At 33.4% G+C, this 25,831-nt stretch overlaps 1 protein-coding gene across 4 annotated transcripts in view; it reads right to left on the reverse strand.

The window, feature by feature from the left end:
• The window catches only part of LOC142330750 (putative sodium/potassium/calcium exchanger CG1090), a 111,487-nt gene that overhangs the window by 57,331 nt on the left and 28,325 nt on the right, over positions 1-25,831 (reverse strand). For 2 of the 4 annotated variants that reach the window (XM_075376204.1, XM_075376198.1), the window contains exon 1: positions 11,688-11,847. The exons of the other annotated variants lie outside the window; for them this stretch is intronic. The gene's annotated coding sequence lies outside the window, so the exon portion shown is untranslated. Of the gene's footprint in view, positions 1-11,687; positions 11,848-25,831 lie in introns of those variants that run through there. 4 annotated transcript variants of the gene reach the window in all.

The raw sequence follows: 25,831 nt of genomic DNA on the forward strand, positions 1-25,831 counted from the left end.
CAATAGGTTCTCTCTTCTACAACGAAGTGGCATTATTCCGGCTTCCGATATTAGACTAGTCGCCGGACTTGTACGGAATCCGCCTGATGCATTCCTTATTCCGCTGTTATGTATTACGTATAACTTTCGTAACTGCAATTTTCTAGCGGATGAATACACAATACATCTGTAGTCGAGTTTAGATTGAACCAATGCTTTATACAGCGTTAGTAGTATTTCTTCATCTGAGCCCCAATTGATATTGGATAAACATTTAATAAAGTTTAGGGCTTTTTTCTATCTAACACTCAAGTCCTGTATAAGCAATCCCCAAGCAAGGTATTTATCTAGAAGTAGACCTAAAAATCGTACATTACCCTTGTCTGCTATTGGATGGTCATCGATGGTCAAAACAGGACTTCGGTGAGGAATTCTCTTCCTACAGAAGTATACACCGCATGTTTTCCCAGGTGAAAATTTTAAACCATTATTCTTTGCAACTTCGTTGAGGGTGTTTATCGCACGTTGCAATTTATACTTCACAATAACTATTGTTGCAGGCATACAAAATTGCCAGATCGTCGACATAAGACACTTTTGCTGATTTCTATTGGAATGGCAAATCAGTTTATTGATAGCGATAGTGAACAAGGTACCAATAAACGGATAGCCTCGTGGTATGCCACTTTCCAGTTTTTTCTCTGATGAGTATTCATTGTTAACACGTACTTGGAAAGTACGGTGGTTCATATAGTTACTGAGTAATATTGGCAGATTGCCGCGAATGCCGTGAAAACAATCTGCATTTTGCTGTGGTATTCAGCTGCCTGATGATGACAGAATAAATTTCATCCGGACCAGCAACTGTGTTGCTGGCCTTCTCCAACGCTTTAACAAGTTCTTCTATTTTGAAAGGTAGATTGTAAGAATAATTCATTTCATCTCTGAAATTTAGCAGACCCACAAGTTCCACTTTTTGCGTTCTAAAGTATTCATCGTAGAAATGATTGGTTAGTAGTTATGAAATTTCGTTTGGAGAATCTCTAATTTCATTTTCATATTGAAGGCAAGTTATTAAAAGAAAGAAAAGAAGGAAATTATTAAAAGAAAGAAAAAAGTATTATACGCTTTTTTCTTTCTTTTAATAACTTCACTTATTTCATCGTTCCGCCACGGAACGGATCGCTTCTTGAGTTTCTCGGATTTTCTGTGAATATATCTTGATGCCGAGTCAAATATGGCTCTCGTTATAGCATCGACATCGGTTTCGATAACTCCAGTTGTTTCAGGGAGTATCGTACTAGCTGTAAAGCTCGTTCAAACTGCCTTTTTAAACATCCATCTTTTGGAGATGAAATATATTTTTCTTGTAACGTCAGTTATAATTTGCACCAGGAAATGATCGCTTCCATGCAAATCGTCTAAAACATGGAAGCTGTACCTCGGTGCTATCGATCCGCTTATAAGTGCAAGATCTATACAGGACGTTGATCCATCTCTGGCATTGAAAAAGGTTCCTGATCCATCGTTTAAAATAATAAGTTCTGAATTCATCAGGAACCTTTCCAGTTCTCTTCCGCGGGGATCTACTCTATCCGATCCCCAAAGAGAATTATGAGCATTAAAGTCACGCACCAGTAAAACAGATAGGGGAAGCTCAGAAATTAGTCTTGCTATGTCATCCTTATTCCAAAATTCGGCAAGTATATGCTGCAGACAGTGACCTGAAGCGGACGCTTCATTCTAACGGCTACCGCTTATAGGTTTGTGTTTAGAACAACCGCTTCGGTGGTAGCTCTCGTCGATGTTAATATGCCTACTCCACCTCTAACTCTTACATTTCGCGGTTAATCTCGCCGAAATATATCGAATCCTTTTAATTTAAAATTTTCATTTCGGCGGAAATGCGTTTCTTGCAGACATATACAAATCGGGTCTACATCATGTACCAAGCGTTGGAGCTCATGGATGTTTGAAAAACATCCATTGATGTTCCATTGTACAATCGACTCGCTAATTTTTAATTAAATTATTGTCTGGGTTTTTGCCTTTCGGCCACCCTTTTTTCCTTTTTTTCTCCATCTTTCGAACAGCATCGTGTTCGTGGAGAAGGTCGTCGCCCGTAAAGCTTCCGGTCTCCTAATCGGAGACCACCGAAGCCGCCAACGACGACGGGCATGGATCGGCACCGGTTACAGGCGCCGATTGTGGGGCGGCAACCTGGCCGACCCCAGACACGGGGGTCGCACCGGTCACCGCCTGTAGAAGGAGGGACACTCGTCCCCCCTGTGAAATTTTTTGTGGCCTCTGAGGCTTAGAGACCACTTCAGTTACAGGAGGCTTGGGAGCCTCCATAACAGACTCTGTAGCTGTTACTTTCTTTTCATCAACTAAAATCTCACTAATACGGACTTGGATTTCAGGTTTAGCGTCCGTTTTCTTCTGTACTGGAGCAACTTTCTGTTTCGGAAATGTATCTTCAGGAGGCTGTACAATTATTCTTGGCTTAACAGATTCTTTAGTGCTGAGAGGCTTCATTTTATTTTCAATGATCCTCTCAAATAAGCCAGGCAAGGTAGGTGCAAGTTTGTTGATGATTGTATTCTCATCAACAGCCACTGGAGCAGGAGCAGGAACAGCAGCCGCAACCTGAGCATAGGTTGTTGTTGCTCTAGGTCTGCGGGCGTTTACGATCTTCTTAGCTTCGATGTAGCTGACCTTTTGCAGGGTTTTTACTTCCTGCACAGCCACTTCGTCTTTGTAGACAGGACAATTCCTGGATCTACATGAGTGCTGTCCCTTGCAATTGATGCAGGTAGGGGGCTCTTTACACGGCTCTCCCTCATCCTCATGCACCTCTTCGCTGCACACGCATATTTGCGTTCTCTCACATTTGATAGCTGTGTGGCCAAAGCGTTGGCATTTGAAGCATCGCATTGGCTGCGGGATAAATGCCCGCACATCCAATCGAGGTATCCCCGCTCTTATCTTCTCCGGCAAGGTAGGCCGGTTAAATGTGAGAACATGAGAGGCTAAAGGTAGGACTTCGCCATTCCTCCTCATGTTTAATCGGCGACACTCTATTACTCCTTGTGATGACAACTCCTCAACAATTTCTTGCTCCGAGCAATTTAGAAGATCCCGACAGACGACTACACCCCTTGAGGTGTTGAGCGCGTACCGTGGGGATCGACATGTACAGCCAGTTCTCCAATCTTTTTAAGCCCTAGGATCTTTTGAGACTGGGCATCATTTACAGTCTCAACATGAAGTCCAGTGAAGGTCCTCCTTATTTCTTTTACAGGGCCTCCAGCGCATTTGGTTATCTCCCGAGCGATGAGAAAAAGACTCACCCTCGAGAAATTTCCATCCTCCTTTGTAATGACCAAATATTTGGGTTTCGGTACATTACTACTCTTAAAAAAAGCTTTTTGTAATCTTTTTCTAGCCTCAATCTCAATCTTTCTTGACTCTGCACTCTTTCGGCATTTCACCTCAGGCGAAACGGCCGATTCTAGACGAGGGTGTTTACGTGAACCCTCTGCCACGTTTGATTGTTCAATATTCATGAACGGTTAATCCCTTCTGTAGCAAGGCTAGCCGCCGGGGTACACACCCACTCCAGGGCTACTAACCCTGGAGGTCCGATCCGGTACTCCGGTGGAACCGGCATATGTCCTGGCAGAGAGCGGATGCGCAATCTCTGCACTGACTCCAGGCTCCTACTCACCGAGGCTTTCAGAGCTCCCATGCACCGACATACATGGGCACCATTGCTACATGCTTGCCATCGCAGGGGGCATGTGGACAACGGAAGGGTCTCTGTTACACCTGCAATAACATTGACCCCGGCCGCCACATCACCAGCTCTAGATATGGTGTGCGAGTCCATTTCCTAGTCATTAGTAGTTCATATCCTGCAGGTGGCCGAAAATTCCTATCCATATAGTGACCTGAAGATGGAGAAGGTCAAAAGGTAAGCATATCCGAGGAATTTACTCGGAGCCCCGTTAGCCAGCTATATGTATTGTACGTAAGTACAGCTGTTGCCGCCCTGGACGTGGATAGTAGATGTTGTGTTCCGGACGTGGGGATTATCTGCCTCAGGGCGTTATTATTATTATTATTATAACGCCCAATAATAGTAACTAGCCAATCTATAATCGAAAACGTTAAATATTATATAAACTGGCCAGTAAATATAAAATAAATTCGCTAGTAAAAACTAATAAACTTATAAAGAAATAAATAAGATAAAGTACAATATTGTATTTTTTATTGTATATTCTTGATTTTTTTTCTTTTTTTAAATTAACATTATTACTATGAAGTAATATTAAGTTGGCAATCTCTATATTTTACAAAGTTGGTAGTGCAACCCCGGAACTGCATTCCACGTAATACAATTTACTCTCGCTTCACATTCTGTACAATATAAATAAATAATGGTCACAATAATAGTAAAGTTAATAAACTTAGTGTACCAAATGTAAACTCACCAATATGTAAACTATAAAGTTTACAAATCCCAAAATATTCAATCTCCAGTTAATCAGAAAGTATTGGGCAAATAATTATTAATTCATTTATATGTTTGTCAATTTTCTTATACGTCACATATATAACAATAAAACAAATTATTTAAAAAAAATAGTTTTTTTTCATAAATTATTAGTTTTATTTTAATTCAAAAAAATACTGTGGGTAGGTGTACCTATTGTGTGTATCTAGTGCGCATGAAGATAGAAAAGTTGAAATATTGATTTTCCGAGAATAATGAGAACATCTTCGATTGTTTTAGAGAATAAAATCTGTTCATATTCTTGGAATAGAAACACATAAAAATCTAAGTTCAAATTCAGTTCTAAATCTATGTTAGTAAAAATTTAGTTTTATCTGTCACTTCGAGTAATATTTTGCTATAAGAGCAAATATTTACTAGTACTTCCTAATATTTATTTAAACATATTAGTATGTATATTATAATTTGTTTTTTCCCGTTAAAAATTATTTATAGTTTTTGATTTTATCTTCTACAATAATATCACAAACTAAAAACAACAAAATTAACTAAAATTGATGACCAAATTCTATCTGAACTCGGTTAAATAAAAGTTTGTAGAAAGAATAATAACGTAAACTGTATACCAGACTCGCGCGTTAACGAGGAGGACTGCAGTTCACATCTAAAATAACTTTCCACGTTTCTGATTGATATTTAATTTGCACTAACCAGGACTATGATTGAACTCAGTTAATCGAAGTTTATTTAATATAACTAACGGCATTGGTAAAAACAGCAGCTATAAGAAAAAAATCTTGCGCAGTTCTGCGTTAGAAAGAGACTTTTCATTCATTTAATTCGGTATTAATACTTTTATTTTATTTTTTTATTTGGTTTAATATTCCTAACAATAGATACCGCAGATAAAGAAACGTCAACGTCCCAACTTGTAATATTATAACGAAACACGCTTCTAACTTGCCCAGTCAATTTTTTTTTTTACTTTAAATTAAGCGTAACTCAGGAACGACTCAACCACTCTTTATCAAATTTTCCCATACATATCTAAATTTCAGTGAAATTGATGTAATAATTATGGAGATTTTTGAGCCACAAATATTTTATTCATGTTTCCTTATATATAAGGAAACCCCAATTTAAGTGAATGGTATTTTTGTCTCCCCGTACCTCAAACCGTAAAGAAAATTCATTTTAACCCCCCATTCCCATCATATGACCGAAAGTAATACCGTACTTTTCTTCGAAAAGACTGTAAAAAACACACTTTACTTCTACTAATAGATTTTTGTTTTTACCTTCGAATTTTTCACATGTTTCCATAGGAAAAACTATGACATATAATCTTTTAGCTGCCATATTATTGTCCTTCCATTGCAAGGTTGAATGAAGAGTAGATTCAACTCGTATGACATTTACGTATAACAAAACTAAAATTTTAATATTAACACAGAAAATCTAATCGATGTCGTTGTAAAATGAAATGGAAAACATATGATATCCAAATTCAGTGCTACATATATTTCATTGTTTTACTTTCTTTATATTTAGTTTAATGTTTTGCCGTTACAAAATTGTTTAAAATGCAATCTCTTCTTATACAAAACTAAACTTACCACTATTAACTTTTAAATCGAAACTTATTTTTAAATTTTTGAATAGAAAAAAAAACACCTTCTCTATGATGTGGAGAACTGCATAAATAAGGCTGGGAGGCAAATAATCAGGTGACAAGGTTTGCATGACATTTAACGTACGTGCTGACGCATGAAGGAGTAAAATATTAGAAACTCTGGTTTTATTAGGATCCAACTGATTTCAAGAGTAAAGTGAAAGCAAGAAAGAGATATTAAAAAAGAGGTCCGCTACCAACGGAAGAATTTTCTTTCAAGACAAAGATGCGATTACATTCTTCGAGATTGTGATTATTCAGAAATGTAAATGAAAAATCATTGACATCGTTTGATGTTTCAAAAGTAAATGAGTCAAGAATTTACTTAACTTCTAGAACAATAACGCCTAAATAACTTACCTGAAAGTGAAATTACAGTACCTAATTCGAAGTTATAAAATTTTATTTACTGATAATAATAATTTTAAATACTGAAAATTGATTATCTTTTCTCATAGTGAAAACACAATAAAAACAAAAATAGAAAATACAATAGAACACAATAAAAATAAAATAAAATAAATAAAAATTTTTTTCTGGAGCAGTCATCAGAGTTTGATAGTCGTCTGAATTAAGCTGTCATTTGCCAGTTACGCTTAGGGCACAGCAAACTAAAGTTTAAAATACAGTTTCCTTACATCTTGCTTCATGTTGCCCCCTATATCGTACCATCCATCGGTTCATTATACTGATTAGCGTAAAAACATTTGTCCTATTATGGACTGCTCAAGGCCGTTCTAAGCTACAATAGCTGTCCATTATAGTAGAGTAAAGGATATAGCTTCTAGACCAACTGGTTTCGCGTTTGATTCTCCATAAGCCGGAGCATTTTATCACCATTTCGTTTATCTCATCTTAGTTGTTAAAATAAGGGCAAAATTATGTCCGAAGTTGTAATTATAAAAAATAAAAAACATATAAGTCTAAAACGAGTGAAGAAAAAACAAATTAAATTTTTATTGATAATTATTCAGAATCAGAAAAAGTCGACAAGAAAGTTGTTGAAAGAAAAATTGTTTTCAGTTTTTACGTAAGACGTCAGTTTAAAGGATTCTACACCAGGAAAAATGTTAATGTTACATGCCTGAGTTTTCGAAATTGATTTTAACCTATTCTAATTTAAATATATTTCGTATACTCGAAATTATCCGATTACGTTAACAGACCAATCCTTACTTATGTAACCTTTTTTTTATGTAACCTTACGTAACCGCAGAGGATGAGATGAGTGTTTTGTAGTGTGAGTGAAAAATGCCATGCCTGACCGGGATTCGAACCCAGGACCTCCGGGTGAAAAGCCGAGACGCTACCACTCGCGCCACGGAGGCCGGCAAACAAATAACCTACCTAAAATTTACCTCAAGACTCAGTTGAACTGAATATTTTGATAAGGAATATCCTGTCAAGGAATGGCTCGGCTCGTGGCTTTTTAAGGTACAGTAACAGAAGAAAAATATCTGTGAACAGTGTTTCAGAGTTTCTCCGTACGCTTTTCCACTGCCACAATGAATTTTCATAATTTTGAAGATAGTATTTCCAGCATGACAGCGCTACCATGATACCGCAGTATGTCGATAAGTTAAAACGTTCTTTGACGGTAAAGTGAACGAATGACGAAGTTCCACAGAAATGCCACCGAGATCACCAGATCACGCCTGTGAACTGTTTTTTGGTGTGGGTCGATACAGCGTAAGCTATAAGAGCAACTATGTTTGAGAAACTAAAAGAACAAACTTGAAACTGTAAAATGACTTATGACTCGTATTAAAAGATAGTCAATTTCTTGTTTAAATTATTGAAATGTGTATTTATGTAAAAGTGGTTCAAAAATTGTTGTTGGCATCAATAATAACAAAGAAAGGTAGGAAGGTATTTTTTTACGATCGACCAATCATGTCCTTTTAATAAAGACAAAGTAATAATCTGCTGTACCCTAAGTGTAATCGGCAAATGACAGCTTATTTCAGACGACTATCAAGCTCTGACGACTGCCAGTCAAGAAACAAAGAGCCACCGGGTTGGTCTAGTGGTGAACGCGTCTTCCCAAATCAGCTGATTTGGAAGTCGAGGGTTCCAGCGTTCAAGTCCTAGTAAAGCCCGTTATTTTTACACGAACTTGAATACTAGATCGTGGATACCGGTGTTCTTTGGTGGTTGGGTTTCAATTAACCACACATCTCAGAAATGGTCGAACTGAGACTGTACAAGACTACACTTCATTTACACTCATACATATCATCCTCATTCATCCTCTGAAGTATTATCTGAACGGTAGTTACCGGAGGCTAAACAGGAAAAGAAAAAGAGTCAAGAAACAAAAGGTTTTTGTCTTCCGTTTATCGTTTTTCTTTAGTAGGAGGCAAATCATCTGTTGCATAGAAATTATTAATGTTTGTTTTAATCAAATATAAAAATCTACCGTAGGTATCATGAATATTATCAAAGACTTTAAAAAATTTGTAAAACATTGAAAAAATCTGAAATTAGAAGAGTTATTTACGGTGTTTACTTGAGCCAGGTGGTAAATAAAAGTGGTAAATAAAATCAACAAGAAATATTGATTTGACGTCATTCTTTAAAAGCAGCAACTCAAATTTATCGTAAACGTTACAGCGATAATTAAAGCTAGAAGTAGGATGAAATATGCTGCCCGTAACTAGAAAAAATGTTTAGCATCTGGACACCACTAATGCAAGTACTTTTTGTACGATTCGTAAACAAAAACGTGATAAGGTTTTAGAGTGTGATACACAGCTATCAAAACTCCTCCTGCTCTCAATTTACCTAATATAACAACACCATCCCTATCATGTCTAAATAGTGTATTACTAAATCTGACCTCAGGGAAAATTCCGCTGTATCTCCATAACCTCCAGAAACTGACTTCCAATAATGGCTCTGTAATGATATTCAGTAACAATAGTGTAAAAATAAAACGTTGCTCTTGCAATAAGTCTTCTTCTAAAGACCTCGTAACATTGTGAAAAATTTACAGAGGTGTGCAACCAAAAAAGAAAATATTTAATAAATAAAGCTCATAAAGTTAAAAAATCGTAGAACATTCAGCGGTTTGGTTCACAGATAATTTTCCATCTAAGTTCGATTTACACAGTAAAAAATCTATTCCCAAAATCATAAAAAAATTAAAACAGTCTAAACAACAGAGACGTTAAAAAATAAAAACGACACAAAAATATACGGTAGGGTCTCTCTTAACCGAGGTAATTGGATGTGTTGCCGGCTCGGATAACGGAATCCGCGGTTAACCGTAAGTTTCGTTCTTGAATTCGGACACAAACCGTATTATTATCGAATTGGTAGCAGACAAACATTATTATTATTTATTATTTTATTTTACTGTATTATTATAATAAAATCAATAGTCACTCTCGCATCGACTCGCATAAATTTACATTGATTTCTTAACAAAAAAGTCTGTCACCTTCTTTTGTTTAAACTGAATATCGCGGTGCATGGCATCGCGATGTCGCCAGTTTCGTACTACCGTTAAGTCAAGGAAAGGAATATCGTTTCGTTGTTCTAAATATTGGAGCACTTTTGTGAGAAATGCAAATTGCATGTTTTATGAGAAAACATCTTTCGTTTATAATATTTTTTATTACTGCTATACACCCTGATAGGTTAACAAAAGGGGGGGTCACATTTGGTGGAAAAAAATTTCCTTAATGTTCCTCGAAATTAGAACATCTTAAGATGGATGGCAAGATGCACTGTCCCACGACAGAACTGCTTTTTCCGCTAATTTCTTTATTTGTTGATAGTTTTTCACGTGCGGGACGAAACGGTGATTAAACCGATTCTCAAAAATGTCTGCACTCCTCCACGCCAATTGTCGGTTAGTGTAATTACCAAGCAATGAATTAAATTTTAAATCTTTCAATGCCTTAAATTTAGCAGCTTTGCCGATCACAAGAAGAGGTACTTTATCGTCATCAATAGCGTTGCTGCAGGCAAGAATAGTTATTCGCTCTTAAATTTTAAAGCCGGGTCCAGAAGCTTCTTCCCTTGATGTTAGTGTTTTCAATGGCAGCATTCTAAAATTTAATCCTGTCTTATCTGCGTTACATGTTTGTTCCCGCCGCAGATTTTCTGACTGAAAAAGAGCATAAAACGGCATCTCGGTTAATTTTTTTTTAGTTTTACTGTACTTCAGACTTTTTGTGTCTGAGACTAATTATGGATTTAATGAATGATTTGTAGCATAGTAAAACGATGCCGTGCCTGAGTGGGATTCCAACCCGCAACCGCCGGATGAAAGGTCGAAACGCTACTCGACCACGGCGACCGGTCATCTCGGTTAAGAGAGATTTCGGTTGAGAGACGCTCGGTTAAGGGAGGCCTGACTATAATTGTTTAGTAAAAATTATAAAACGATAACAAAATCTGCCGATCTGTACGAAATAATTGTGAAATTAGGATTTTTTTTAACCATTCAAAAGAGAATTTCGACGCAACCTATTAATAAAGTGCAACGGTCGAATTATCTTGAAATAACAATAATAAGGTCAATCGATGATCATAATTAATACCAAATTTTAATTTCTAGATTACTCCTAATGTGTACGTAGCAATCCGTTTAACTTGTAAACAATAAGCATTCCCACTGCCCGATGAGATGAATATGATATGTGAGACATATATAAATGAGTTACAGTCTTTTACAGATTCTAGCCGACTATTCCTGAAAAATGTGGTAAATTGAATCTCGAACATCAAATTACACCAGAATTCCCTGTCTAACATTCATATGCGTATAAAAGTGACTTACCTGCAGTAGGATTTGAACTTCAGACTTCGATTTCGAAAATCAGCTGTCAAAACAGCTGATTTTCGACAATTTTTCCAATATATTAATCCGGTGGATTAATATAAAACAATAGTGAAATTTAATTCTTTAAATGTTGCTACTATTTAACTATCAGAAGTGTGTTTCTAAGTCTGCCTTTTCAAAAACTAGAATTTTACTGATTTTTAAAACAAAAAAATTCGGTTCTCTGAAAGTAAATTCACTCACAATTCATGAAAAAAAAAGTATAATACCACTCCTAATGCCTAATGTACACAAAAGAGATTTATTTATTAAAATACTCAGTTTATAAATTTATTTTTAATTTCAAAATTTGATTTAGATTGCTACAATAACATCTATAAAATACGATTTTAAATATTCTCTTTTAAAGCCGCCTTCATGTCTGTATTCTAGTTTACATATAGGTTTAATAAAATGACAATAAGAGAATAAAACAGATAAAAAGTATTGCTTTGAATGGACTTACGAAATGTACTTATTTTTAAAAATTTACACATTTTTTGAATTTATTGAGAATAATCGGTAATAAAACCGTGATAAAGCTTAGCTACTCTTGCCTTATGGTCTAGAAGGAACTGCTTAACTAACATTTAACGACCACTACAAGTTTTGAAGTATAATTTTTTTTTTAGTTTTTAAAACCCCTTAATTATTTAAAAACCCTCAAAAAAGTAATTACTTACCGAGTTAAGATGTAGAAGTTAAGCAGATGCAATTTTCATTAAGATTTCTATTTCGAATTTATCTCTAAAATTTAATTCTTGTAATTTATTTAAATATATTGATTTTATTAAAAAATTACGAAAACAAATCTTTCCAGAAGAGTTATTTTGATAACCTTCTAAAGGTTTATAAAAACGTCATGTTGCCTCATTAACACGCATGTTATTTCGTGATTAATCGGGAAAAAAATTTATGTAAATATCAAGAAAAACGCAGTCGTTTCAAATTTTATAAAATAAAAAATCTGCAGTGACGTAGATTAATCGGAGTTGGTGGAAAGGAGTTACAGTAGTGGGGATATATCAACAGAGAGTGAGAGAGCTAATAAAAAGGGCTCTACAGGTCAACGGTTGACTCTCGCAATGTCCCGTATTCAAGAAATGTTACAGGGCTATGCTAAGGGTTTCATCCTATCTGATCAATGTTCTAGGATTTTTTTTTTAATTTAAACGTTTTGCTTTGAAACCATGTGACTCTTTATCAGACAACGCGCTTAAATTGCCATGATATGAAGATAAACGAAGCACCTTCTACCGTATATTTCAGCCACTTCGGCAAACTTATTTTTATGAATTTTTTTTTTGACGTCAATATTATGTTATAAAAAATATTGTTACTCCCAACTGCTCAATAATTTTTTATTTTTTGCGAGTACTTCTATAGTTATAGTCCCGGATCTACAATACTATCATGAATGCTGGGAATTTTTTCATACATTAACGATTTAGGTAATGTACTCGGACACTGTTACAGTAAACGCATTCTTTTAATGGTTCCCCCGCCTTCTCAGGTAGTATAACAGTAGAGCTGGAGCAAGTTTATAGGATTTTATTGATTTTCTCATTTGACTGTAACAGGTTGTCTTATATTGTAAAAAAGTGTCTTATTGATTAAGATACACTGTCGTGTTCTGTATTGTTGCATTTTTAATAAGCCGTTTTTTTAAATCCACTTTCTCCCATTTACTTATATTCAAGTATGGAATTTGAAACACAGATCTAAACCCCTCCTGACAGGAACCATTTAAGCTATCACTTCCTAAATAGCTAACAAAAGCCTCTTACTTTCATCGAGATGGGTTTAAGGTCGACTCTACTTCTTCAAAATTCACATATTTTCTTGTTACTTGCGTTTGCCCACGCAAGTAATTGCAGATAATGTATTTAAGGTTTTGGTTTTGGAACGTCATTTTTTAACATGGTAACACAAAGCTACTTAGGTCCTTTCTTAACGATCCATTTTCGACCACGCCACATTAATAGGAACACTTAACGCGAAACACGCGTTGTTTCTTAACGATTCTCTTTTTCTGTTTTAGCCTCCGAAACCACCGTCAGATATAACTTCAGACGATGAATGAGAATGATATGTATGAATGGAATGTAGTGTGGTCTTGTGCAGTCTCAGGTCGACCACTCCTGAGATGTGTTGTTAATTGAAACCCAACCACCAAAGAACACCTGTATCCACGATCTAGTATTCAAGTCCGTATAAAAGTAACTGAACCATAGAACCTTAACTCTTAATCTTAACGATTCTGCTAGCATCCACTCTACAATTCCCGGCAACAATTCATTCGCGTATATTATCTTTATTGAGCTGCCTTGACGGTTCATTTCCATTCGCCGACACTATTAATTATTATAATACACACACTTTTTCTTACAATCAGAAAATCTGAATTATTCCTTATTTACAAAATTACGACTTCCATCACAACAAAAACACTAATAACAACACTAATGTTGCAAAAACACTAATTTGCAACAAAAACACTAATTTTACAAATTATGGTCGAAATTTTTTATAATCCTTTATAGAAAGTAAAACAAATGAATTGTTCTTCTGGTCTTCAATTAGAAACTGTATTCTATTTGTCTGGCTATCTGGCTACAAGTGTGTGACAACTTCATATTATCAAATGTTCTGTTTACATAATATCTCACGATAAATCCATTAGCGTTGCCTTTCAAACAGAGCAACGGCATAAGCCATTTGCATTCGACTCAAAAAACTTAAAAATTTATTAGTTTTTCCCAAAATAAATTTAAAAAATGAATTTGGTGAAGAACAAAAGCCTTACTAGAAGTAAAGTTTTGATAAGCAAACTGTTTTATCCAAGTAAAATCTTATGAGTATTTTTATGTTGAACGCTATTACAAGATCGTGCAAGCCAAATTTTTATTTAGGAATTTATATCCCACGGATTGACACTAACAGAAAAAAAATATTGCCAGATTCAAGACCGAGAAAGGTATCTCCGATACCTTTCTCGGATAGAAGAAGGTAGAAATATTTTGCAATACTTGATGCTCTCTGCCTTTCCAAATGAATTTGAAACATAACAGCTCGCTTCAGAAAAATTGAAGGAGATCACGATTTCTTAATTTTTCAGTAACTGGAGAAAAACTAAAGAAAAGTGCCCTTCAATTAACTACTTTTTAAACTAACTCTATTTTACGCCGAAATAAAACGGGCAAAAGAATTTTAAAAGTGCATCATAATAACTAATAAGTGTGTCACTGTCCTAGCCCAATTTGGGTTTACTTGGAATAATAAGTTCCAGTTGTAGACCATTTCCAAAAAAAAAGGAATTAATAAAAAACTATTCAGCCACAGGAATTGTTTTTCATTTAATTAAAAAGTTAAGTGTTGGTTTTGGTAAGTTAAATAAAAAAATGTTAACCCACCGGGTTGGTCTAGTGATGAACGCGTCTTCCCAAATCAGCTGATTTAGAACTCGAGAGTTCTAGCGTTCAAGTCCTAGTAAAGTCAGTTATTTTTACACGGATTTAAATTCTAGATCGTGGATACCGGCGATCTTTGGTGGTTGGGTTCAATTAACCACACATCTCAGGAATGGTCGAACTGAGAACTGTACAAGACTACACTTCATTTACACTCATACATACCATCCTCATTCGTCCTCTGAAGTATTATCTGAAAGGTAGTTACCGGCGGATAAATAGCAAAAAGAAAGGAGAAATAAAAAAATATGAACAGTAATTAAATAAAATCATTCTTATGACATGGCTAAATCGACAATTTTAAATAAAATAATAATTAAATACTTTGTCTGATGATTAAGAATTTTGCTAGAAAATTAATGATTAGCCATCTCTTATCTAATTACTAGCGCATACTGTTAATTAAAAAGAATACTCTTTTTAACTAATACTATTCTGCACGCAATAACATTTTGAATATCAAACAAAAACAAAATACTAGCTTTAAAAAAGATTTAACGTTTCTGATCATATAAATCTTTCATAAAAAAAGTACGAGTAATAATTGAAAAACCACGGGAACAAAAAAAAAATAAAAGAAAACAATGAGAAAAGGTTAGTTATGCAGTTGTTAGGCTACATCTTTAGTAATTTGTTTCTGAGCTTCACACGGGCTTGCAATCGTGGTAGATAAAAATATAGTTTAAAAGTGGTAGATATTTTTGTTCTTTAAGGAGAAACTCAGTTATTAAATCAAATCTTTAAGTTAACGGAACAGTTTTGTGTCCTCGAAGTGTTTATCTTCATTAAGAAGCTAGTTATTAAGCTCCATCTGAACTAATCTGAAAAGATAAAGCTTGGTGGTGTAAACAGTAATTAAAAGTAAACATTAAAAATTTATTTTCCAAAAAGTGCAATAAAATTTAATTTTATTGTACTTTATTTAAAAAGTGTAATTTGAAGTGCATCAAATTTAATTTATTGCACTTTTTAACATGATATTACACATTTCAGGTGTATATTTGTTTTAATTTTTTTAAAACATTATGAGTATAGACATACAAAAAAAAAATCAATTAAGAATCTAAAAATAATATCTTTACCTATAAACAACATGTCCTGACCAATTCATAATCAACGCCCAGCAGAAACTAGTGAGGATAAATTGAGAAAAATTTGCATACACGTTCTTCTTAAGGTGTAAGTGCTCACTAAGAAAGGAGTTTCTGAAATTTCGAGTTTAAAGAGTTAAAATGGAGTAACATTGAATTTTACTATTTTTTTCTTAATTTCTCGCTAACAAATGAAGGTATCAACTTGATTTTTGATGTTTGTAATCTTCATGTGAATATCTAAATAACAGAATCTAGATTTTTAGAAATTCGTCCTTGAAAGGATTGAATGAAGGTAAAATATTTGAACAATGATTGCAAATTTCCCCCATTTTCCAGATATTCACTCGATTTGAACTTGCAAATATTATTCGAATAAATATCTATAAACCATTTTCGGGTTTTTTTTAATTTCGATTTTTTAAGGGGTGCAACAGTGTACGACGCGGCGGCTCGACCAACACAGCCACTGCCAATTTTACTCTATGTGCGATTCGACTGGCTGCACCTACTCCGTCCGGTTAATTAACTAAAGAACATAAAATCTGATGTGGACAATATCACATGGCTTCCTTGTACACATATTAAATTACATTTACCCACTTTTTCAAAATTAAAAGTACTCGTACATAAAATTTTATTTCATTAATAACTTCTGATATTTTTTCATAATTTTTTTTTATTGTTATTATTGAATTATTGTTTATCGTAAATTTTTTTTACAATCAGAGGTTAGTAATTATTAACAAATCAATATATTTATTAAAAAAAAAGTTAAAAAAATCTGATGTGGACACCAATTCTTCCTTGTACACCTATTAAATTACATATGTACATTTTTAAAAGTACGTAAAATTTTATTTCATTAATAAATTTTGATATTTTTTCATATTTATTTTTTATTTTTATTGTTATTACTGAATATTATTTATCGCATTTTTTTTTTAAATCAGAGTTAATTATTAATAAATTAATACATTTAAATTTAAAAAAAATGGAAATGAAGTTTGATTCGAACCGATGTACCTTCCCTGTGTAAAATCCAAATAATTCATTAATTAAAATTTTATTTGGCTATAACTCTGGAACCAATGAAAATAAGTACCGCTTATGATATATCCTTGAAAAGCTTTCAATAAGGGCTTGTCACTGCAGTTAAGAAAAAGTTCAAAATCCAATTTTTTTTTTTATTTTGGGCTTTTTTGGATACTTTTGGTTCAGTCGATTGCAATAAAAAGGGGATGTGCACAACTAGAAGTTATAACAGTCCTAAATCCAAATTTCAACATCTTACGGCTACTCATTTTTGAGTTGTGCGAGATACGTAGATACGTACAGACGTCACTCCCAAACTAGTCAAAATGGATATTTCCATTGAAATCTGAAAACCGAAATTGTTCGTGATCACAATACTTCCTTTACTTCGTACAAGGAAGTAAAAAACGTACGGTTACCTACTAGTGATGATTGTCGGGTAACACTAAAAACTGCGGGTAAAATACATTTTTACCCGTACGAAGGAGGGTAACCAGCTACAACTACCATTTTCAAGATGTAGGCCAACTATTTTGAAACTCGCTTTCTTCACTCAAAGTCCTGTACTGATCAGACTATTGCTCTGAAGAAATTACAATTCACTGATATTTTTCATAAATTGAGCAGGCGTTATTTTTTTTTTTGAGCAGGCATTATTATTCTCACGAGCATGATTTCAATAAACACAGGGTATGTTAGGGGTCAGAGGCCCCTGGGAAGAGCGAGCCCTGACCGAATAGTATGTAATATTTAGCTAATTAAAGTAACCGATGATGAACCAGTGAATAAGATTTGCCGAATGGAAAAATAAAATGCGGTGTAAAGTAGAAGGAAAGATGAGTGGGAGAGGAGCCTTAGTATGTACGGAGGAGTAGGTCTAATCCTACGCATCTAACCCTAAAAGTCTTTGTAAACTTTTGTACGTGAAATTTGAAGATGCAAAATGGGCTGCTATCATTGTTTTGCGCCAATAAATATTAACTAGTAGACCTATATATAGGCAATAAAGAATTGTATCTTATTCATGCACTTTTTTTTTTGAATACGGTTCATTTTATAAAAAAGGAAAATTATTTCTAAAACATAACTATATCCTCCTTTGTCAAACCAGACGACAGAATTCGTTTCATATAATTCAAAAGAATATCTCGGCGGACCAAAAGAGCTCATTATTCTCCCTATTATTTTTTTTAATTAACTTATCGCCCAGTTTAAAAGATCTTCCCATAAATTCATTGTAATTAAAATATCTCTTACAGTTTCTACAATTATAATACGTGATCAAATAACTTCCATTACCGTCTCCAAAATTGTACGAGTATTCTAGGCTGATGTTTGTTTACGTATAGCATCAGTATCTTTACATATTTTCTTCACTGTATTTCCATATAATTATTATTATTAATATAAATTAACAATGACGCTGCTGTGAAGATTTTACCACGGTTTCCCTCGATCCGTGGGAAACGCTGGAGAGAAGTTTTCCTTAACCGTGAAGTAGCATGGTTACCTGAAGTGATGTACGTATAGTAATGCACAATTATGTACCGATCAGAATAAATTATTTATTTATCTACACTCTTAATTCCTCTAGCTCGGTTTCCATTTTTCGCAAGACTCAGACCCGCCCGACCCTATTATGAAAATCGTTAAATCCGAATTTGGAAAAAGAATAATAAAAAATTTACGCTTCACCGCTTTTAGATCATTCAGAACTAAATAATTAGAATGTCATTAAACTGTGCCGTTTTTTTTTTTTATTAAGGTATGTTGCTTTCCGTTTTGCAAGATTTTTACTTTTAAACAGCTCACGAAATTCAGTTCGTTATTAATAACTGTTACGTGCCTGTTTGTTTTTCGGTTATTAATAGTAAATATTTAGCTTTTGATGATGTGATGAGAGTTTGAATCCAATGTCAGTTTTAATTCATTAAAGCAATGTCACATTAATTGGTAGCTACATTTAAAGATACCACTCAAAAATAATAAAGATTATTATAAAATCAGTCTATTTGAATGTATTTGTTTAAATGTAACTTTTTCTAATAATAAATACACTAATGAACGATTGTTTACATTACTGAACACGACCGCACTAATTTAACTGCAAATAAAACACGGCCCCTACTCCACTCTGTTTTATGTACAAATATACGATATAAGATAATTACAATATACGTTTACAACAATATAAGATAATTATAATGTAGGAGTACTAGAAACTGAATCGTCTTTTTTTGACTAAGCTTTATAATTATTGCTTAACTGGTTAAGCAATATTTAAAATAACGAGTTCCATTTTCTGTTACAGTCTTTTTGCAATAAACATGTAACTCACGTATGGAGGACCCTTGAGCTTAAACACAACCTATATTTTAACAATAATTTTGTGACCTACTTCTTTCGGTTACCGTGTGATGGATTTTTTTTTAAATGGTCGATGAAAGGATTACATATTAAGCGTTTACATATGAGATACCGATCATACCGATCTTAGAGATTTATATTAGATAATTAAAAAAAGATAATAAACTGGGAGTGATTTTTTTAAAAGTAATATAACAAATATTACTTCACGAAAGTAAGGGATAAAATACGAAAAAAGTGTTTCTCTACACTAATAATTAATTGCCAGTCATCCCCGTAGAGATCGCTACATAACTCAAGAGCAGTAAAGAGCTCCATTTGCAGAAATGCTACTTAAATATGTTTAACTTAAACATGTATGATACCATTAAAAATACGTGATAATTTTAATGAGTAAATAAATCGTAAGTAAATTGACAAATTTACTAAATTGTCAAATTTAATTTGACAAATTTAACTTTAAACATCAACTTTTCATAGCTTTCATATTAAAGAACAAAAAAAAGATTGTCATGAATAACTGATTTTGACCGTTTATGATAAAAAATAAACAATATTTATCATATATGTAGAATACTTGTGAACCTTGATTAATATTTACGTACGGTCTGAATAATTATTGAAAAATATTTTTTTTTTTAATGGAGAGCGACGAGTTGTTTACACTTAAAGAGGTACCATAAGGAAAAAAAAGTGATGTGGACACGGACACTACATGACTTCCTTGTATGCCTAGTAAATTCATATACACATTTTTTGCTGCACTTCATTTAAACTTATTTGATTTGAAAGTGAGATACGATCCTCCAATTCTTTAATAAAGTGGACAGTTTCACAATTGCTGAAATATTAGTTTTTATTAACATCAAATATAATTATTAAATCAACAATCTAACACGAAAGATTAGGATAGAGTAAAAGTCCCTTTATTACTCATATTACTAGATCAGTATTATTCGTATCTTCGTGAGTCGCTGATTAACAAAAGTTTCTGATTTTTGGTGTGTCTTATAAATAAAAAGTTAATAATAATTAAAATATTCCGTTTAGTGAACTCCTGTGTACTGCTTACAAATGTTAATTTCAACGTTACGGTGTAAAATATTCGGTTTTTATTTTTGGATTATTTGGTGAATAATCAAAAATGAAAAAAAAACATCGTACAGGAAAAAAAAAGATAACATGAAAAAATATATTTCAAAAAAACGAAAAGAAGATGAATATAAAGAGGAAGAAAATATTAAAGCTAAGGAAAGAATAAAAAGATTAAGAGAAGATGATGAATATAAAGAGTAAGAAAAAATTTGAAAACTAGAGAATGTGCACACAAATTAAGATCAGAAGAATTATATCAAACCAAAGAGTGATTAAATGATTGGCAACAAAAAATAAATAAACGAAATGCTGATCAACTTGAACTTAAGGCGAATATTGTCCGACAATATCAGAGGAGTAATAAACTAAAAGGTTTTTTTTTTTTTGCAATTTATTAAAGATTGGGCATATATGCTTCCTCAGTGTGTAAGTTGTTCTTGTTGTTTCAGTCATTCTGTAGTTAAATTTAATGTAGATAAAATTAAATAGAAATTCCAGAATAATTAAATAAATTAAATAGAAAATTAAAAAATAATACGATTCTAAATTAAAATTTTCAACTAGTATTAAATAATCAGATGTTTCACCAAATCTATTACGTATACACATATGTAATAATGCCTTTTAAATTACATATTGTTCCACATATATGCCTAATTTAATATCGGTGGACGAACACGATAGCAACTCAGATCTGAGTAGCGCACAGTATACGTACGCGCTGATACAAGCATTACTACAGCCGCGCAGATGACCTCGCAGTTCTCCACCATAGCGGCGCTGCGGCCCCATCACTCTCAGGCTCCAATAAAAGAGCGTGCACGAGAGTGAATTCTCAATTCATCGTCGACCACCACCTGGAAAAGACGAAAAAGAAGATTGAAGAAGTTCCCTGACCGTCTCAATGTGGAACCTTCCGGCCTATGCCAACATCCCGGCCGGAGCAGCAGGCCGCCGAGAGAGCCACTGGACGAGGATTCCTGCTCCAGCTCGCCGGGCTTCCATCGCCCTGGCCGGCAGACTCAGCAATAGTAGCCGGCCCAGCATGGGATCGCTCGTTGAGAACCGCCTCGGCCGCGCCGGCGAAGGACATTCGACCCCGACCCGACATTGCGGGGCTCTGGGGGCCACCACTGTCACGCTGTAGTGGGAATCCAACTGCTGCTAAGGGAAAGCCCGGTCTGACTTCAATGGATGAACCGCAACTCCCCGACTTTGCCGGAGACCAGCTTCCGGACCCAACAGCTCTTCTCAGAACTAACGCAAAAAGCGGCCCTTTTCAGGACCACCACAAGGTTATGAATTACGAGCCGTCGAAGCCAATCGACGACAACAGCCCTTCTCAGGGCTACCATAAGATTAGTAATTACAACGTCGAAGCCAATCGACGACAAAAACGGGGCTTTTCAGGGCTACCATAAAGTTAGTAAGTGCCACGTGCCGTCGAAGCCATTCGACGACAATATAAACATTTTTAAAAGTACATAAAATTTTATTTCACAACTAACTTCTGATTTTTTCATTTTTTTATTTTATTGTTATTATTGAATAATTATTTATTGTAAAAAGATTTTAGATAATGGGTTAATTATTATTAATAAATCAATGTATTTAAATTTTAAAAAAAAGTTAAATAAAAACGTAAAAGTTAAATAAAAAGTTAAAGTGGACAGTTTCACAATTGCTGAAATATTAGTTTTTATTAATATCAAATATTTATATAATTATTAAATCAACAATCTAACACGAAAGATTAGGATAGAGTAAAAGTCCCTTTATTACTCATATTACTAGATCAGTATTATTCGTATCTTCGTGAGTCGTTGATTAACAAAAGTTTCAGATTTTTGGTGTGTCTTATAAATAAAAATTAATAATAATTAAAATATTCCGTTTAGTGAACTCCGATAGTCTGATTCGAACCGATATAAGGCATATCGGTTCGAATCATATCTTACACGGGGAAGACCCCCGTGTAAGATCCAAGTATTTCATTAATTAACATTTTATTTGGCTATAACTCTGGGACCAAAAAAAATAAAACCACTTATGAATATCGTTGAAAAGCTCTCAATGAGGGCTTATTACTGTTGTTAAGAAAAAGTCCAAAATCCATTTATTTTGGATTTTGGGCTTTTTGGGGTAATTTTGGTTCAGTCCGTTGCAATCAATAGGAGAGGTGCTCAATTAGATATTAAGACAGTCCTAAATCCAAAATTTCAACATCGTACGGCTAATCGTTTTTGAGTTATGCGAGATACGTACGTACGTACAGACGTCACGCCGAAACTAGTCAAAATAAATTCAGGGATAGTCAAAATGGATATTTCCGTTGAGATCTGACAACCGAAATTTTTCGCGATCACAATACTTGCTTTACTTTGTACAAGGAAATAAAAATGGTGAATTCTTTTTTTACATGTTCGACTCGTTTACTTCTTACGGCTGAAAAGTAAAAATTAAGCATATGATACGCAAGAGGGCCAGTCAAAGTGGCTTTCTTTGAGAATAATGAGGTTTAGTTTTCATTTAGCTCCCTGGTATCAGAAATAAGATTTCATGACTCGGTATTAAATAATTGTAGCTGACATTCATCTACATTTCGATGAATTTGGCATATATATATTCAGAACATATAATATATTAAAATAAAGCATATAATATATAGTATATATTCATTTGGTACAATACATTCAGATTAATGAAGAAATCACAATTTAATCCTCCCTTTCACTAGTACGTCTGACATGAATACAAGATAATTTTCTGCGATAGACTATATTGTTTTCGGTAGTAACTTGGGTCAGATGGCCTACAATAATTTGATACTGTCTAACAGACAAATGATACAGATGATACAGTAATGAATTATAATATTCAATATTAAATTGTTATAATCTAAGATAAAATATTTTTATTATTTTATAGATCCTTCTGCTAACCGGTTTCTTTTTATTTTTCGAACTTTCAAATGAAAATTAAAGTATATCCTTTAATATGTATCGGCTTCTTATTTAAATATATTTTTTGTTTGAAAGTGTGCAACAATTGCAATTTCTTCTGAAATCACTATCTATAGCAGGTGGATTTGGTTTTGAGAGAACAACAGGAAAAGTAACTTCAACAGAGCCACCGTAAAACTTGAGAATAACTAAATAAAAACCCTGAGTCTGTCGGGAGCATTACACTAAGGCCGGAAACTCAAAAAATATTTAACTAAAATCTTTTGTTCTTCTGTCGGTACCTAAGTTAATAAAACATGGTTCACCTCCGTCTGCAGTTCACTATTTAAAGGAACCTAGCTCAATTTTTTGGTAAATTATTCACTCTTTGATACTTAATAAACAAAACCAAATACGTTAAAAATATGTGTTTTATGTTAGGAATATTTAAAATTGTAATACCGTTTTACAGTTTGGTGCATCTTTATTGGGTAAATAAAATTGAGCATATTGGCATTCTATACGACTCATCTTTCGGCCTCATCTGGCAAAAATGATTCGCGGAAAATTACAGAATTTTGATTACAAGTCATTATTTTTATCTTAAGTATTTGTAATAAATATATCGCTACAATTTAGTACTTGTGACTGTAGGTTTTTTCTAAAACTTAATTTTTTATAAAATCTTTCTTTAAAATTTCAACGCTACATTGGTATTGGTAAAACCATAAACGTTAGAGTTCGAATTTAACAGAGGAAATTATTATTCAATAATTATTTTTAACTTTGCAGGTTTGAATTTCGGTTGTCAGGAATCTACTTAGAAGCAAATATTGAAAAACATCTTCGGTAAAGAATCTCTTACATTATAAGAGACGTGGATTTCGTAATTTATCCGTAACTTCGGCTATTGTGAGGCGTGAATTAAGGAAATTAATTATTTAAAAACAAAGCCTGCATAAACGTTGCCTGGAGAGTAACTGTAATATCAGAAGATCCACGACTAAGAGACAAAGCAATCACTACATATTCTTTGAGAATAATTTTACGGAAACCAAGCGCAAGGGATTTTGGCTGTTTCTGGTATGATTTGATTGTTCCTTGGACATAACAAGGCTGCATGGTTTATCCCTGTAGAAATATTTTTATTCTATTTTGTTTTACGTAATTAATTTTTTTTTTCAGTTTATATGGGTAAATAACCAGATGATTTATCAACCAATAATTAAAAAAGAAACCGAATAAAGCCGCAATAATGATCTACTAAAATTGTCAAATAAATTCGGAAAGAAGAAATGAATGTTAGCTGGGTTGTTTTTTTTTATAAGCAGCAAAGAAAACAGATCTAGAGATTTTAAATGGAGGTCACGTCAATAACTAAACAAAAAGTAAAATTGGTGTAAAAATTTATCATTTGGAAAATTGAAATCCTTTTTAAATGAAAATCCATCCAAATGAGACAAAACAAGAGTATACAAAAAACAAACAAGCAAACTAGTACATATATACAGAATCTAAAAATTATCTGTATAGAGAGTGAGGAAGCTCCCCTCCCAAAAATAAAAGAATAATACGACTAAAGTAAATAAAGCATTAAGTTAGGTCAATCATTTTTTTTTTGTCGATTGAAAATTAAATTACTGTAAGAAGATTAAATTGTAATTTTTTTCTAGTTAGGTATCTCACTTAAATTCAATTACAGTTGTGCAGTTGGTCTTGTTCAGCCTCAGGCGGAGAGTTCTCACACAGAGCCCTTAACTTAACTTCAAAGCTTTCACTGTTCAAACAACCGTTCAAGAAATCATTATAAAAGTAATACGAATTTTCTATTTTTCAAACGTTTAATAATTAAATTTATCATTTGTTATTTATGTTTCACTTGCGTACTTACTTAAATTAGAATAGATCTTTCAGATATTTCTGTTTAATTTGATTAAAAACATTATTGCATGTCGCAGAGAATTGCGATTTCGTATAACATAACATTGCAATCTCGTTTTTAAAGTAGGGAAATTTTGTTATTACATTAAACATTTCGAATACATCACACAGTATACCATTGTATCATCCAAAACATTACCGCAATATGTTATAGCATTCTACTTATTTTAACATACTATTGGTAATTTTTACATCGATTTATGAAAAATCACGAAATTTTTATTACGATAACATTTTTAACAGATCAATATCTCGTTCAAATAAGAAGAAGTTTAATCGATGATGTTTCACACGCATCGAGAAAATACAGTTCTTTACGTTTAAAAGATTTTAGACTACAATTCAATATCTCGGATCTGAATTCTGAGCAGCAGAAAAGGAACTTTAAATGACTTTTATTTGCAAATCTTTTTTCGATATGGTTGGCTACGGAAACGTAATTAATTTATACGAATTATTTTGATATCGATTTCATAATAACATTTAAAAAGTATATTTAAAACGAATTAAACAAAAAAAATAATTGAAAAATTACTTTTCACTAGTTGTTAATAATAATAATAATAATATTCTTGAGAATAAGAGCAAAAAAATTATTGCCGAGGGTGAATAGTGAATAGCTTGCTGACAGATGGGTTCAGCGGTTTGAGTATCTCTTGACTCCCTTTCAATGTCAGTGAACAAACCGATTGAATTATTGTAATGAAGAAATTTCTACCGAATACGACCCTTCGTAGATCATTGTATAGTCATATTTCATTGTATAATCGTATTTTTATAAAATACGATTTTTAAATTCTTTTTAATCGTACATCTTCACATTAAATGTTCAGAAAATGTTAGGCTTTTCGGGTCAAGAACCGGCAAAAAAAGTTTTATTTTCAGA

The sequence above is a fragment of the Lycorma delicatula genome, chromosome 1, assembly GCF_047948215.1.
Source record: "Lycorma delicatula isolate Av1 chromosome 1, ASM4794821v1, whole genome shotgun sequence".
NCBI classification, from domain to species: Eukaryota; Metazoa; Arthropoda; class Insecta; order Hemiptera; family Fulgoridae; genus Lycorma; species Lycorma delicatula.